Raw genomic sequence first — 13,658 nt, 5'->3', positions numbered from 1 at the left:
CAAGTACCATCTTTTAACGTCTTTTGGTATGACGCGGCCGGGGATCGAACCCCGGACCCTCCGCTCTCCGGGCGGACGCTCTACCTCGAGACCACGGAGGCGTTCTACTGCCTGTTGGTTTTTTTCATATGAAATATACCCAAATGACACCATAAATAGAACGACGTCTTAAGCCTCATGTCGTGATTAAACAGTGTTTGGAATGAGCGCTCGATGATTATCTTAGCTGACATAACTGAAATTATGTTCAAAGCGTCATTAAATACAAATCACTGCTCATTCTGCAAATGCCAGTACGAGAAAACGATATTGTGTCAGTGACGTTATAAATGACGTCTCAAATGACGTCATCGACGACGGGAAATCTATTTTGGTGCCCTAAATTAAGGCAGATATTGACAATCTGTTGCACAAACATGATAAATAGTACACAGACTTGCAGATAATAAGACATTTGTTTGGGTTTATTTATTTCAAACTTAACTTTTATAGTTAAGATACCGTTTCAAATTCAATTTCCCAGATATGAAAACTTCATGATGCGGGACAGCGTCAAGAAACATATTAATTACGAAATATTGCATTAATCAGATCCTTAATTCGAAGGAATGAATACGTGATGCTCTAGACCGCATCAATGAATGATTCAAAATGAATATTACTCAACTGTATTGATGGGCATATTAATATTTAATGCATTCCTGATTTGAACCCAAAATAGGATCCCGTTAAAATCCTCGGTTAAATTGACGACAATTAATCACTTGATCATATAATGCAGAGTGTCATCGATGCGATTAACCAATCAGATTAACAAGGTATCACGATAGATATGCTGATGAGGTCACAAAACAAGAACTATTTTTAAGCTTCATAGATCGATGTCTGTTTGAGTCATATATTATGTTATGGTATTCCCAACAGGTATAGGGGATTCTCGGTGTGTGCGAGTTTCTGTAGACAAACGTGGCTGTAAGTCATTTAGTACTATATGATAAACTGGGCAGTCAACCATTGTATTCATATACGGTTTCTAAAGTTACTTCATTAATTTAAGAATGACATTATATGATAACGGATCGCATACTACACATTTACAAATACGGAACCACATTGGTTTAAACTCTCTATTAACGACACAAACAAAAACCCCGACACAAACACATCCATATAACGTGCTTCGTGAAACCCTGCCTCACAGAGTTAATGATATGCAAGAGACAGCATGTTGGTATCCACGCAAAGATACACAACAGGTGTCACGCTGGTGTCACGCTGGTGTCACGCTGGTATCACTCACGCAAAGATATGCAACAGGTGTCACGCAAAGATACACAACAGATGTCACGCAAAGATGCACAACAGATGTCACACTGGTACCACTCACGCTAAGACACACGACAGATGTCATGCGGGTATCACTCACACAAAGACACACAACAGATGTCACGCAAAGATGCACAACAGATGTCATGCTGGTATCACTCACGCAAAGATACACAACAGATGCCATGCAGGTATCACTCACGCAAAGACACACAACAGTTGTCACGCTAAGATGCACAACAGATGTCATGCTGGTATCACTCGCGCATATGACACAACAGATGCCATGCTGGTATCACTTACGCAAAGACACACAATAGATGTCACGCAAAGATACACAACAGATGCCATGCAGGTATCACTCACGCAAAGACACACAACAGATGTCACGCAAAGATGCACAACAGATGTCATGCTGGTATCACTCACGCAAATTACACAACAGATGCCATGCTGGTATCACTCACGTAAAGACACACAACAGACGTCACGCAAAGATGCACAACAGATGCCATGCTGGTATCACTCACACAAAGACACAACAGATGTCACGCAAAGACACACAACAGATGCCATGCTGGTATCACTCACGCATATGACACAACAGATGCCATGCTGGTATCACTTACGCAAAGACACACAATAGATGTCACGCAAAGATACACAACAGATCCCATGATGGTATCACCCACGCAAAGACACACAACAGATGTCACGCAAAGATGCACAACAGATGTCATGCTGGTATCACTCACGCAAATTACACAACAGATGCCATGCTGGTATCACTCACGTAAAGACACACAACAGACGTCACGCAAAGATGCACAACAGATGTCATGCTGGTATCACTCACGCATATGACACAACAGATGCCATGCTGGTATCACTCACACAAAGACACAACAGATGTCACGCAAAGACACACAACAGATGCCATGCTGGTATCACTCACACAAAGACACAACAGATGTCACGCAAAGATACACAACAGATGCCATGCTGGTATCACTCACGCAAAGACACACAACAGATGTCATGCTGGTATCACTCACGCAAAGACACACAACAGATGTCATGCTGGTATCACTTAAACAAAGACACACAACATATGTCACGCAAAGATGCACAACAGATGTCATGCTGGTGTCACGCTGGTATCATTCACGCAAAGATATGCAACAAGTGTCACGCAAGGATACACAACAGATGTCACGCAAAGACACACAACAGATGTCACGCAAAGATGCACAACAGATGCCATGCTGGTATCACTCACGCAAAGACACACAACATGTCAAGCAAAGATGCACAACAGATGTCATGCTGGTGTCACGCTGGTATCACTCACGCAAAGATATGCAACGAGTGTCACGCAAGGATACACAACAGATGTCACGCAAAGACACACAACAGATGTCACGCAAAGATGCACAACAGATGCCATGCTGGTATCACTCACGCAAAGACACACAACATATGTCAAGCAAAGATGCACAACAGATGTCAAGCTGGTGTCACGCTGGTATCACTCACGCAAAGATATGAAACAGGTGTCACGCAAGGATACACAGCAGATGTCACGCAAAGATGCACAACAGATGTCACACTGGTACCACTCATGCAAAGACACACAACATATGTCATGCCGGTATCACTCACGCAAAGACACACAACAGATGTAATGCGGGTTTCACTCACGCTAAGATACACAACAGATGTCATGTTGGTGTCACTCACGCAAAGACACACAACTGATGTCACGCAAAGATACACAACATATATCATGATATCATGTTGGTGTCACTCACGCAAAGACACATAACACATGCCATGCTGGTATCACCCACGCAAAGACATACAACAGATGTCAAGCAAAGACACACAACAGATATCATGATATCATGTTGGTGTCACTCACGCAAAGACAGACAACAGATATCACGTTGGTATCACTCACACAAAGCCAACAACAGATGCCATGCTGGTATCACTCACACAAAGACACACAACAGATATCATGCTGGTATCACTCACACAAAGACACACAACAGATATCATGCTGGTATCACTCACACAAAGACACACAACAGATGCCATGCTGGTATCACTCACACAAAGACACACAACAGATGTCATGCTGGTATCACTCACGCAAAGATACACAACAGATATCATATCATCTTGGTCACACACAACTGATGTCACGCAAAGATACACAACATATATCATGATATCATGTTGGTGTCACTCACGCAAAGACACATAACACATGCCATGCTGGTATCACTCACGCAAAGACATACAACAGATGTCAAGCAAAGACACACAACAGATATCATGATATCATGTTGGTGTCACTCACGCAAAGACAGACAACAGATATCACGTTGGTATCACTCACACAAAGCCAACAACAGATGCCATGCTGGTATCACTCACACAAAGACACACAACAGATATCATGCTGGTATCACTCACACAAAGACACACAACAGATGCCATGCTGGTATCACTCACACAAAGACACACAACAGATGTCATGCTGGTATCACTCACGCAAAGATACACAACAGATGTAATGCGGGTATCACTCACGCTAAGATACACAACAGATGTCATGTTGGTGTCACTCACGCAAAGACATACAACTGATGTCACGCAAAGATACACAACATATATCATGATATCATGTTGGTGTCACTCACGCAAAGACACATAACACATGCCATGCTGGTATCACTCACGCAAAGACATACAACAGATGTCAAGCAAAGACACACAACAGATATCATGATATCATGTTGGTATCACTCACACAAAGACACACAACAGATGCCATGCTGGTATCACTCACACAAAGACACACAACAGATGTCATGCTGGTATCACTCACGCAAAGATACTCAACAGATATCATATCATCTTGGTGTCACTCACAAAGACACACAACAGATGTCATGCTGGTATCACTCACGCTAAGATACACGACAGATATCATATCATGTTGGTGTCACTCACACAAAGACACACAACAGATGTCATGCTGGTATCACTCACACTAAGACACACAACAGATGCCATGCTGGTATCACTCACACAAAGACACACAACATATGTCATACTGTTATCACTCACACAAAGATACACAACAGATGCCATGCTGGTATCATTCACGCAAAGACACACAACAGATGCCATGCTGGTATCACTCACACAAAGACACACAACAGATGCCATGCTGGTATCACTCACACAAAGACACACAACAGATGTCATGTTGGTATCACTCACACAAAGACACACAACAGATGACATGCTGGTATCACTCACACAAAGACACACAACATATGTCATGTTGGTATCACTAACACAAAGACACACAACAGATGCCATGCTGGTATCACTCACAGAAAGACACACAACAGATGTCATGCTGGTATCACTCACACAAAGACACACAACAGATGCCATGCTGGTGTCACTCACGCAAAGACATACAACAGATGTCATGTTGGTATCACTCACACAAAGACACACAACAGATGCCATGCTGGTATCACTCACGCTAAGATACACAACAGATGTCATGTTGGTGTCACTCACGCAAAGACATACAACTGATGTCACGCAAAGATACACAACATATATCATGATATCATGTTGGTGTCACTCACGCAAAGACACATAACACATGCCATGCTGGTATCACCCACGCAAAGACATACAACTGATGTCATGTTGGTGTCACTCACGCAAAGACACACAACAGATGTCATGTTGGTGTCACTCACGCAAAGACTCACAACAGATGTAAAGTTGGTGTCACTCACGCAAAGACACACACCATATGTCATGCTGGTGTCACTCACGCAAAGACACACAACAGATGCCATGTTGGTATCACTCACACAAAGACACACAACAGATGCCATGCTGGCATAACTCACGCAAAGATACACAACAGATGTCATGTTGGTATCACTCACGCAAAGATACACAACAGATGTCATGCTGGTATCACTCACGCAAAGTTACACAACAGATGTCATGCTCGTATCACTCACGCAAAGTTACACAACAGATGACATGCTGGTATCACTCACACAAAGACACACAACAGATGCCATGCTGGTATCACTCACACAAAGACACACAACAGATGTCATGCTGGTATCACTCACACAAAGACACACAACAGATGCCCTGTTGGTATCACTCACACAAAGACACACAACAGATGCCATACTGGTATCACTCACGCAAAGACACACAACAGATGTCATGCTGGTATCAATCACGCAAAGTTACACAACAGATGTCATGCTGGTATCACTCACACAAAGACACACACCAGATGCCATGCTGGTATCACTCACACAAAGACACACAACATATGGCATGCGGGTATCACTCACGCAAAGACTCACAACATATGCCATGCTGGTATCACTCACGCAAAGACTCACAAAATATGCCATGCTGGTATCACTCACGCAAAGACACACAACATATGGCATGCGGGTATCACACACGCAAAGACTCACAACAGATGCCCTGTTGGTATCATTCACGCAAAGACACACAACAGACATCACACAGCTATTACTCACGCAATTATATACAGCTTCTTGGTATTTTTAGCAGCACACGTTAAAGACACAACATACCACTCAACTACATAGAGACCCCATTAGCACTAAGCCAGTCTATCTCCACTGCTATCGAGCTGCTTTATCGTTGCAGATTACAATCAGTGTCACCACGAGCTTTGGTAGTGTGTTGCTGACTCGACCGAGAACTAGAAATGTGTATTTGAAACTGGGCAGATACAGTTTTAAACGAGGGTAAAATCCAATAACTTCACGACTCGGCTCGCACTTCTAGCGATATGACGGTGGTATTAAAATAAAAGTCTGGGCCAGACAATCCAGTGAGTGACACCATTAGCATAGGTCGCTGCTTTTGGGATACGATGTGTTTCCATGGATAAATATGGATGGATGAAAGGATCTTATGAAACAAACATGGTTGAAAAACTGATAGGCGGCCCAGTTGTCAAAAGCGCCGCAAATCGCTTCGAAGAATTACGTCCCTTTGTCCTCCCAGGATCCGCTGTTCACAGATATCTGATCATAAGCGATGGCGTGTACGACCGACTCTGCAGACTAGCGTCTCTAAGACACCAAATGCCAGAAAACTATTAACGCAGGTTCGAATCCAAGATTCACGCTGGATATCTCACCTGGTTTGTCAGCACCATACCCGTGCTCGTGAGTGAGTGAGTATGGTTTTTCGCCGCTTTTAGCAATATTCCAGCAATATCACGGCGGAGGACACCGGAAAATGGGCTTCCCACATTGTGCCCATGTGGGGAATCGAGCCCGGGTCTTCGGCGTGACGAGCTAACGCTTTAACCACTAGACTACCCCACCATCCACCCTGTGCTCGTGAGTTTCACCAAAGTGGTAAATGCTTGCACCAGTATGGGCTTTGCTTCCACAACAAGCTGAGCGAGTGAGTGAGTATGGTTATACGCCGCTTTTAGCAATATTCCAGCAATATCATGGCGGGGGACACCAGAAATAGGCTTCACACATTGTACCCATGTCGGGAATCGAGCCCGGGTCTTCGACGTGACGAGCTAACGCTTTAACCACTAGGCTACCCGACCGCTCCCACAACAAGCTGACGTGTCGTGATATAACTGTTTAAAGTGGCAAAACATGAAACCCATTCACTCAAGCTAAAACGCATCGGATACAAATAACACAGCACCTATCCCACCCATATATTACACCCTTATATTACACCATTTATGTCAAACATACTCTCAGACAAACTCGAGCTTTCCAGACACTAAAACAGACAACCAACAGATTGCAGACAGATAGAGACGGAATACGACCGTTGAACCCATTTTCCTCGATTAGGCTCCAGCGAGCAAAAGGGCAATTTATGATCATATCAATCATTAATGATACCATCGTCACATGATTTATGCCTGTGTTGGCAAGCCCTGTCAATTGCAAAGTTTGAATGTCAATTGCAAGTTAAAACCACTGCACTTATTACCCTTGGAAATTGTCACAGCGGTGTTAAACAGCCGGCCACGATACGCGACATTGTGACGCTATGGAAACGATGGCACTGGGTGGTTATGATAATAGTGAGTCTGTTCTCCACGAGCAAAGATCGCATTGGAAAATAGTGCCGATGATAGCGTTTGTTTATAAAATGAACCGAAGACATGTTTGTTTACAAACTCATTTCTAAGTTCATATACTGTAATAAGTGCAATGGGCAAAGTCCGTTTGTGTCCCGACATTATACTAAATATCGAATGCGGCGTATAACCAACCTGCACACTCGCTAAGATACGTACAATATCAGTGAGTGAGTTGGGTTTAACGTACGCCGCTTTTAACATTATTCAAGTTATATCGCGGCGTGTCGGCTTAATGTGGGAGGAAATCCCGAAGTGGTGCAGGTCTCAGGCGTTTACCACTTCGGTGAAACCCACGAGCACGGATATGTTGCTGACAAACCTAGAAACATAATCGGGGCGAACCGGATTCGAACCCACAATCATAGGTTTCTGGCGTGCCCAAGGGACGCAACTCTGCACAGCGAATCGCGGCGCCTCAGACGACATGGCCACCCGCGCCCCTCAACGTACAATATCAACGGGATATGGTTTCTAATTTGAGGTCCGATGACTTAGAAACCAAGTTTTTTTTTAGTTTTGACACGTCAAAACACCAACCCCCTTCAAATGCAAACATTACAACCACCCAGGCCTCTACACACACTGATAATAAAAATATTATACCACACTTTATAATTCCTTGATTTCTTCTGTTTTGTCTCGTGCAACATTTTCTGACCTTACAAAACGAAATGTCAGAAGGTCAGTGTTTTATAATTAAATAGCATTGAACATAGATCATCATTTTGTTGTAACATTAAAATAATTCTGTTCATATTCACACAAAGTAAATCTATTTTGGGTATTGAAAATGGACATACGTTTGTTTCAGGACGAGGTGTGGGACGCTGAGCTTCATACTGAAGATTAAAATCGTCGCAACTAGCAGCAAGATTACCGATGTGGGTAAAGGCAATACTCACCTGAACTCAACTCAACTCAACTCAACTCACTCAATCAGTGACTCACTCAAGATCCGGGTTAGGATTGGTCTTCAGCAACCTATGCTTGTCGTAAGAGGTGACTGACGGGATCGGTCGGACAGGCTCGCTGAGTGCATGTCATCGTATCCCAATTACGTAGATCGATGCTCATGATGTCAATCACTAGATTGTCCTGTCCAGACTCCATTATTTACAGACCGTGGTCATATAGCTGGACTATTGCTGGGTGTGGCGTTATAAACAAAAAAACAAACCTACAATAATCTGAAGTAAATATGTTTTAACACATTCTTGGCATATTAACACAACAGCCCCAAGCTAGGGCGTCACTGGCATCCTTCTGATTATATGTGAAGAGGGGATTCCAAATAAGGTTAACGTGACTCTGACATTTCAACAACAAACAAAAGCGTTTTAGTGTGTTTGTGAATGAGTGTGGTTTTACGCCGCTTTTAGCAATAGTTCAGCATTACTACGGCAGGGGTTGGTTGGTTTGTTGTTTTACGCCGCACTCAGCAATATTCCAGCTATATGACGGCGGTCTGGACCAGACAATCCAGTGATTGATATCATGAGCATCGATCCACGCAGTTGGGATACGATGACACGCATCAATCAGGTCAGCGAGCCTGACCACCCGATCCCGTAAGTCGCCTCTTACGACAAGCATGGTCGCCTTTTACGGCAAGCATGGTTTGCTGAAGACCTATTCTAACCCGGATCTTCACGGGTCACTACGGCGGGGGACACCAGCAATGGGTTTCACGGCGGGGGACGCCAGCAATGGACTTCACACGTTGTACCAATGTTGGGAATCCAACCCGGGCATTTGGTGCGACGAGCGAACACTTTATAACCACTCGGGAAAAAAGGGAAGTAAACAGACAAATAGAACACCTGCCACTACCATCACACACATAATAAAGCTGACATTAGCAATCGGTGCCGATTTATTGGCGTCATGCGAAGAAATCTAAAAACGTTCATTTCAACAACGCTGAAAAGTATCAGCACCCAGTCCACAGCACGAATAAGACTGTCACATTGTGAAGAGAAACGATTGTCAACCTAGGAATAACCACGGACTCGGCAATCAGTATCCGGAGTATCCACCCCTTTCACGGATGAGTGAGTGAGTGAGTGAGTATGGTTTTACGCCGCTTTTAGCAATATTCCAGCAATATCACGGCGGGGGACACCAGAAATGGGCTTCACACATTGTACCAATGTCGGGAATCGAACCCGGGTCTTTGGCGTGACGAGTGAACGCTTTAACCACTAGGCTACCCGACCGCCCCCTTTCACGGATGACATTCGCGAGGCGTCTCTTCATGCTGCTCATCAGACATCTGATTTTCAACATTGATCCTCAGCCATTCCTGGTGAAGTGCCTGGGTCTGTTCATTCAAGTTTTTAATCGGAGTGTCTCTCCTTCTCACTTACCCAAAGTAATCCCAAAGGTGTCACTTGGGTTTGATGAGGGTTTATCATTATTTTTCGGAATTGATTTTGAATTAGTTTCTTAATTAATGCTCATGTGTATATTATATTTTGGACAACGTTGTTTGGTGTATCTTTCACACTCAAGCACGAAAGCGTGAGTTTAGTATGCGTTTGTTTAATCTTGACTGCTAACACTACCGACATATAACTCATTTGAACACTGGACTGTGAGGGGCGGTGCGGTAGCCTTGTGGCTAAAGCGTTCCATCGTTATTACGAAGACCCGGGTTCGATTCCCCACCTTCCTACAATGTGTGAAGCCCATTTCTATTGTCCCCAGTCGTGATATTGCTGGAATATTGCTAAAGGCGGCGTAAAACCATACTCACTCACTCGACTGTGGCTATTGATCTTTGGACATAACACGCAACGACACCACATGTTAGTCCTGCACCATGACCGTGGAATATATTTATTTTATGAAAAAAAAATAATCTAGAAATGCACACAAAAGCAAGTCTAGCCATCTCAAGCTAGCTCTGAAATCAGCATAGGGATTTTTTAAATTTTTAGAGTCAAGAAGGATATTGTGTAATATAAGATTTCAGAGACTAAATGTTAGTCTACCATATGTCAATACAGTTAGTTGTTTTTTTCCAACTGGGATAATAAATCCAACGAGTTTAAGAATCAACTTAATTCATCATTTATTGATGAATGTAGTCAGTCAATGTAGCGAGGCAATAGGTGTAACGCCAATTTATAATAGATACAAGCGGTTATATCTTTCTAAGAGCTGTCAAAGTGATTTGATTTTTACTGTTGTTGTGAAGACTGTATTTCCCTCCTCTTAGAGAGAGGTACATTTCAACGGCTTATAAACTGACGACATAAATCACAAAGGAAATAAAAAAATTGACGAATAAATTAAAATAAATATTTACAGTAATTACAATTTCAGACGAATCAAACACAACACCTGTCGAGTTTACGCAACGAACAAAGGAGCCATCAGCGGGGTTTTAACACAGGTAACATCATGTTCATTTCTGATATGTTTGAAATGCACACCATTCTTTGCAAACAACATCCTGGAATAACGTAATCTACATCCAACATGTTGCACACAGTAATTGGTAGCAGTAAATACAATGGATTACCGTTACAACTGAATGAGCTTCAAGTGCAAATTATGATATCGCAGCAGGTGTGCCAAACGTTTTAAAACATACAAACCGCTGCTCGTGAACTTCTTTGTGGCCGGGTGGAGATCGGAATGGGAACCAGGATCATATTCTATTTTTTAATTATTGCATGGTTGAGCACGAAAAAATGCTGAGTATATCAAATGAACGTTTTGGTATGGATAAAATTTAGAATCAGAGTCAGGTGTTTGCTCACATGTATTTGGTTGGGTCACACCAGGAAATAATGCCTGTTCGATCAGAGCGTTTGCCAAAGAATGCATTATAAAATCGGTTCTTTCCGGATGCACACGTGGAGATGTACATTTCAGGCGCCTCGTGGAAGTCACAGATGCGTTTGCGTGTCAATTGCTTGTCAGTTGCACGTGTTGCTCGCAGGGGTGTCAAGTTCGGCAACAACATTATACGACGCAGCATAGGTAACCGTACCTTATTATTATTGATGTGGGGAGGTATGCTTACGCAACACCTTGTGGAGGGGGGCTTCGGTGTATATGACCCCCCGTGGTGTTGTCGGTTTCGCCACAAAAGCAAGTCATTTGAAATGTACATGGTTCAAGGTAGGCCATGAAATGAGACGAATGCGATACCAATACAATCTTTGCTCACAGTGTGGACTTAAACAAACACGTGACACAACATGCACGGATATATTTCCGCTTGACCGAGTACATATGGATTCTCGTTTCACCTCGATGTCAGTGCGCGAAACAAGGTTTTCGAAATATTAAGAAATATTATGAAAGTTGCTACGGGTTCTTTTTATCTGAAAATAAAATAGGTAGTGCATAGTTTCACTAGATAATTTGTTTGTTTGTTGTTTAACGCCGCACTCAGCAGTATTCCAGCTGTATGACGTCGGTCTTTAATTAATCGAATCAAAACCAGACAATCCAGTTATTGACATCAAGAGCATCGATCCACGCAATTGGGATACGATGAAATGCATCAAGCAAGTCAGCGAGCCTGACCAACCGATCCCGTTAGTCGCCATCTTATAGCTGGAATACTACTGAGTGCGGCGTTAAACAACAAAGCAACAACAACAAAAAACAAAACAAAATAACCGATTTCGACTTAAAGTTGATTATTCGTTTTCATTCTGTGTCAGTTTGTATTTCAATTTTTACAATATTGTATACACACGAGTACGAGGTAAGTCTGAAAAGGGCCCCCAAAACAACCCCTTTGTTTAGACCATAGCCTTTATTTATCGGTTGTGGCTTCACATCAGAAAACCCAGTCATGACCTTCAACTGAATGCAGGCGTTTGTTTGTTTGTTTGTTTGTTTGTTTGTTTGTTGGTTTGTTTAAAGCCGCACTAAGCAATATTCCACCTGTATTACGGCGGTCTGAAAAAAACTGAACCTTGAGCAAACACTTCAATGATTGACATCATGACAGCACACTCTTTCATAACTGCAAACAATCGTTTTTCAAAGACAAAAACAAAACAGCCCGACCTACCTACCTGTATTTGATAAGCCGAAGAGGACATTTTCATGTTTTTCGGCCGAAATTCGAATTAAAATTGAAAGAACATTCGAAATGACGACATTGAGCCTTTTGAGAATCAAACTAAACAAAGCCAATTAGCATTGCAGTAACGTGTGCCTATGCTTCGCTCACACGATCAGTATCGGCAACGGAATGACAAATCCTGATATGCGCCCCTATACCATCTCGATATCGACATACACTTAATTAGACCCACATATGTTACAAATTACACAGCAGGAAGTTACACCACATGCATTTGATCAGGGTGGTATGATATTTCCTAGATTGTGATTGTTAACAAACAGGCAACAACTCGACAAAGTTTGCATATGTTAATCAGGAAACACACACCTATCATCTATGCATTGTGTCCAACAACGTCGTGCGAGTTTCTGTGCAAAAATGTGAAGCTGAAGTGCAATCCCATCTTGGAACAATTTTTAATTAATTCCTTCGTTCGTTTTAAGTTATAGACTGCTCGTTCCAGATCAACGTGTTCAGAGTATTTGACTGACAGTTGGTTTTGCGTGGCTTTGAATGGTATGTCTCTAGTGTCACGGCGTGTCAGCTTAATATGGGAGGACTTCTTGAAGATTTTTGTTTAACGCCGCACCCCGCTGTATGACGGCGTCTGTAAATAATTAAGTCTAGACCAGACAATCCAGTGATTGACATATTAGCATCGGTGTACGCAATTGGGATATGACATGCATCAACTAAGTCAGTGAGCCTGACCACCTGATCCCATCAATCGCCTCTTACGACAAGCATAGACGCCTCTTACTGCAAGCATGGGTTGCTGAAGAGCATTTCTGACCCGGAACTCCACGAGGCCTATGGGCAATTGCAACCTCGCAACGCTTGTTTTCAGGAGTAGTTTGGGCGATAGTATAATATCAAACGCGGTGTCATGTATTGACGTGTCAGTACATCGCGACATTTTTCCCTTTAATGTTGTGTGCCATCCCCTTGGTTCTGATCCAAAGGGCCTGTCAAAAAACGACTGTCAAGGTAAAATTGAATGTTTAAAGT

At 42.8% G+C, this 13,658-nt stretch overlaps 1 long non-coding RNA gene across 1 annotated transcript in view; it reads left to right on the top strand.

The window, feature by feature from the left end:
- LOC124152056 overlaps positions 1-8,510 on the top strand; it is a 90,570-nt gene extending 82,060 nt beyond the window's left edge. Inside the window, exon 3 of the long non-coding RNA XR_006863458.2 lies at positions 8,367-8,510. This is a non-coding gene — a long non-coding RNA (uncharacterized LOC124152056). The remainder of the gene's footprint in view (positions 1-8,366) is intronic.
- Positions 8,511-13,658: the final 5,148 nt, after the last annotated feature.

The sequence above is a fragment of the Haliotis rufescens genome, unplaced genomic scaffold (assembly GCF_023055435.1).
Source record: "Haliotis rufescens isolate VD_foot unplaced genomic scaffold, xgHalRufe1.0.p SCAF_4, whole genome shotgun sequence".
NCBI lineage: Eukaryota > Metazoa > Mollusca > Gastropoda > Lepetellida > Haliotidae > Haliotis > Haliotis rufescens.
Note: the sequence above shows the minus strand (reverse complement) of the source record. Positions and strands in the feature narration are given on the sequence as shown.